At 39.2% G+C, this 4,074-nt stretch overlaps 1 long non-coding RNA gene across 2 annotated transcripts; it reads left to right on the forward strand.

Annotated features, from left to right (window-relative positions):
* The first annotated feature begins 756 nt into the window (after positions 1-756).
* Positions 757-2,803, forward strand: LOC106299581. 2 transcript variants are annotated; one of them, XR_001261813.1, is made up of 4 exons: positions 757-1,022; positions 1,256-1,813; positions 1,917-1,964; positions 2,566-2,803. It is a non-coding gene; the product is annotated as an uncharacterized LOC106299581 (long non-coding RNA). The 2 variants fall into 2 exon arrangements; XR_001261812.1 differs by lacking the exon at positions 2,566-2,803 and having other exon boundaries at positions 1,917-2,289.
* Positions 2,804-4,074: the final 1,271 nt, after the last annotated feature.

The following is a 4,074-nucleotide window of genomic DNA, read 5'->3' on the forward strand; positions in this document are numbered from 1 at the left end:
AGACCAGATATTCAGTATGCGGTGAATTACGTTTGTCAAAAGATGCATGCTTCGACGAATGCAGACTTCAGAAACCTCAAACGAATTCTTCGGTACCTTAAAGGTACTCTGAAACTTGGTATTAACCTGACTGGAAATACATACATCACTCTCCGTGCTTATAGCGTCGGGATGCAAAGATACTAGGCGTTCCACAGGGGTTTCTGCACCTTCTTGGGAACAAACATAATCTCTTGGTCGGCGAAACAGCACCCTACTGTATCTTGTTCTTCGACGGAGGCAGAGTATCGCACAATGTCTTATGCCGCAGAGGAAATGAAGTGGATCTCCTGTTTATTTGGAGAAATGGGTTTGTCACAACATGTCACGCTGGAACTATATTGTGACAATCTATCTGCGTGTTATCTCACGGCGAATCCAGTCTTTCACAACAGAACCGAACACTTTGATAAGACTTCCATTATGTTCGAGAAAGAGTAGCATTGGGAGCCTTGATCGTGAAACAAGTTCTCGCATCAGCTCAAATAGCTGACATCTTCACGAAGCGCTTGTCTCGCCCACCATTCTTTGATCTCCGTTTCAAACTTGGTGTCGAGCTTCCTCCCGCCACAAGTTTGCGGGGGTGTATTGAGGAACCAAAGCCCATTAAGACAGAAGCCTTGATCTTAGAGTCTAAAGCCCATAAAATAGATGATACAAGCCCAAATCAAGTCATCTTGTCGTCATCGACGGTTCTGTCTAACGGGAAGAAGATAGAGCCGACAGTCAGTCAATGTACGGCAAAGCAAAGGAATCAAATCCAGCTGGCTAACGGATTTGATGCTCTAGGACCGCGAGCTGTGACGTGTTACTAGCTCACTCATGCACTGACATTTTAGGGCTTTCGTCGCTTTCCTATTTAAGGTTGTAACCCTCGACTGTAAATCTTATGTTGGAATAATACTGAAAGTTTTCCTCTTCAATCTCTGTTTGTTACAATAACTTCAATGGAGACGAAGCTCTATGATTCCTAATATCTTCTGGTAAAAACTACCTTCATCCCTTCCTTCCCTCGCTTTATATATTCAAGCTTTTCATTTTCTAAATTATTAGAAAATAATGGGTATAAAGTGTCGACTTAAGCTTTCGCTCTTCTTTGCTTTCGCTCTTCTTTGAGAGTTTCTGAGCCGAAATAGAGAGCTCTCATCACCTGAATGTTCTAGAGTGTCGACAAATACTTTTGAGTGTCTGATGGTATGTTTGCTTTTTGTTTCAGGGTTGACGGTAACAGTTTCTTGATTTTTATGTAACCTGAGAATATCAAATTATGGGTTGGAATTGCGGTTTCTCGATGCGTGCATGCGTGGGCTAAGTATCTGCTATGATTTGTTCGGTAGCCAACCTTATGTTCCATTGCCGAGTATTCTCTATACGTGCAAATCCCTCATGACTTTGGAACTTGAAGGACAGACTATTCTTGTGGATGTGCCTCAAACCGTTTTGTCTCCCTTACTTGAAGACCTTGCAACTTCGATCTGTTAAAATACTTTAATTGAAGACTCCCTCCGACTGCTTCTGTCCCCATTGTCCTGTTCTTGACGATCTCTGTTTATTGAGGGACATGGAGACATCGATGACAATATGAGGGCAATAGTTTTTAAAATCCCGACTTTGCAGCGTTTGACCTAGCAGATCTGTGATCCTCCTTCTACGAAGCATGTGATCCTCCTTCTACGAAGCCCCTTCTATAAAGTACTTCAAAATCGAAGATGAAGGAGATGATTCATCTGTCAAACACCTTTCATTACGTCAATTATTTAACGGTGTAGATGAGGTAACTTGTTTCCATATCAAATTCATGTTTTCAGTCGCATTATATCACTTAGGTTTCTTGAGACTGATTTTCTTTTGTAATCACGTTCTTGGCGAGTGTGCAGTCTATGTTTACTGTTGGCATTGTCTTCAACCAGCTTGAACATTTTAAGGTGTGTATACACAGCGAAAACTGCTCCACTTTACTTCTCTGGTTGCTCAGATATTCTCCTAAACTGACAGTCCTTAATCTTTACGTCGACGTTGTAAGATTTCTTATTTTCTGTTTTCAGCTAAAATCTTGGCATGATGTAATATTGACTCTATTTTTCTCTCTTCTTTCATTATCATAGGATAATCAAGACTTTTATGGTTATTACCGTTTGATTGGAAGAAAAGCTCTGTTCCTGAATGTTTGCAGATTACTCTCGAAACTTTCCTGAGTTTTTTTTTTCTTCAAAAATGCTTGTTGCTTGAAGTGTACATCAATCACTGATCGTGTTACACAATTAGGTATTTTATTCAGGAATAAAATATAATTGAATGTGGAACTTGCTTTCAAACGAAACTTATACTTTGGTATCATGTGGTTCATTCTATGGTCTGATTATATGTTGAATAATTTTTTTATTATTGATATATGTGAATGAACTTGCTAGTCACGTCTGTGAACAAAAAAAAAGAACTTGCTAGTCATGTCTCTTATAGTCATATCAAAGAAACAAAAACAATACTGTTGTGGAACATATATGACAACTCTCGTGCATTACTCAGGTAACAGAGACCGAAGGGAATCACATATATACCGAATAGCACTGAAAGAATGGAGCGGTCTGGTGACCTAAATGGCAGTGTCATTTGTAAAATGAAATGCAGTTTGTTCTCATTGGTTGCGACTACTTGTTTATAGCGTAAGGTGTTTAACAGAATTTCTGAATGAACTTTGAAGTAAGGTTTGTGTTTTCATTCAAGTTTTAACTTGTGTTCTAGTTTATAAAGTTACATTCTAAGCAGGGTTTGTGGTCAGTCAAGTTTTAAACTTGTGTTCTAGTGTAAAAAGATTAAAAGCTAGAGTTTGTTTTGGGTTTGTTTTGTTTTCCAAAAGGTTAGGTAGTTAAATGAGTGCGGAAGTTTCTTTTCAACACAACTTGGTATCTTCTTGTTTAATCTGAGTTCTGCACGTATTGGATATAGGCACGAGTTCGATGATAGGTATAGGAAACATCTTCGTCTAAGATCAGAACTACACGGAAAAAGGTAAAAATGTTATGAACCAGATCGTGGATGGCTCATAACCAAGAGATTATGATTTGTAACCTTTACATTTATCTATGATGGTGTAATCTCCTATATAAGGAACCTCTATGTTATGAATAAAGATAGATTTTTCCATTACTTTTATAACACGTTATCAGCACGAAACTCTAAATCCCTAAGCTAATACCCAAATCGAAAAACCCTAAAATCCTAACCCTAGCCGGCGATCCGACGAACCCTAAACCCCAATCGCGTCTCTTGTTCCCGCAACTGTTCCAGCTCGCGTCCCCGATCAGCTTCAGCCCAAGGCGTTCCTGATCCTAGCTCAGACGTTCGCGAGCCGAGAGCAGCTCCAGCACGCGACCTCTTCCTCGTTCGCGACAGCATCAGACCGCTCGCGTCCGACGATCAAGGCGTTCCCGATCAAGAAACAAAGGACGTCCGCGACCCGATAGAAGCGACTCGATCCATTCCAGCCCGCGTCCCGTTCGTGTCCAGCTCGCGGCTCAACTCCTTTGGTGGTCCGATTCAACAATCATCTAAGGTTAAAAGAATTGTTTGACCGTTAAATTGATAGATTTTTTTTCTCATCCTGCTTGGTTAATTGTTCATCTGATTTAAAATTGTTTAAACCGACCAGCCTGTTAAAACATTGATTGAATCCGATAGGTTGCTAGCTTGCTTTGCTTATATAATCCGATAGGTTGATAGATTGATCGAGGTTTACTTGTTTAAAATCTGAATGATCTGATTGCATGATTCTTCAGGTTTAATATCATCTGCTAGGATTGATAGTTTTGTAATCTGATATGTTTTAAATAGAAACCCTAAATAATCCGTATGATAGGTTATATTGATCTGATTTGGATGTCTTTGAGAATTGAGAATCCGTATGCTAGGTTGATAGATTCATGATAAAATCTAATGTCTTGAGGTTTAAGATTGTATGCTAAGTTCGATTAAATTGATTGATCTGATTATATGTTTTTAAGGTTTGATAAATTCGGATACTAGATAAATTATTTA

Source organism: Brassica oleracea, chromosome C6 (genome assembly GCF_000695525.1).
Source record: "Brassica oleracea var. oleracea cultivar TO1000 chromosome C6, BOL, whole genome shotgun sequence".
Classification (NCBI taxonomy): domain Eukaryota; kingdom Viridiplantae; phylum Streptophyta; class Magnoliopsida; order Brassicales; family Brassicaceae; genus Brassica; species Brassica oleracea.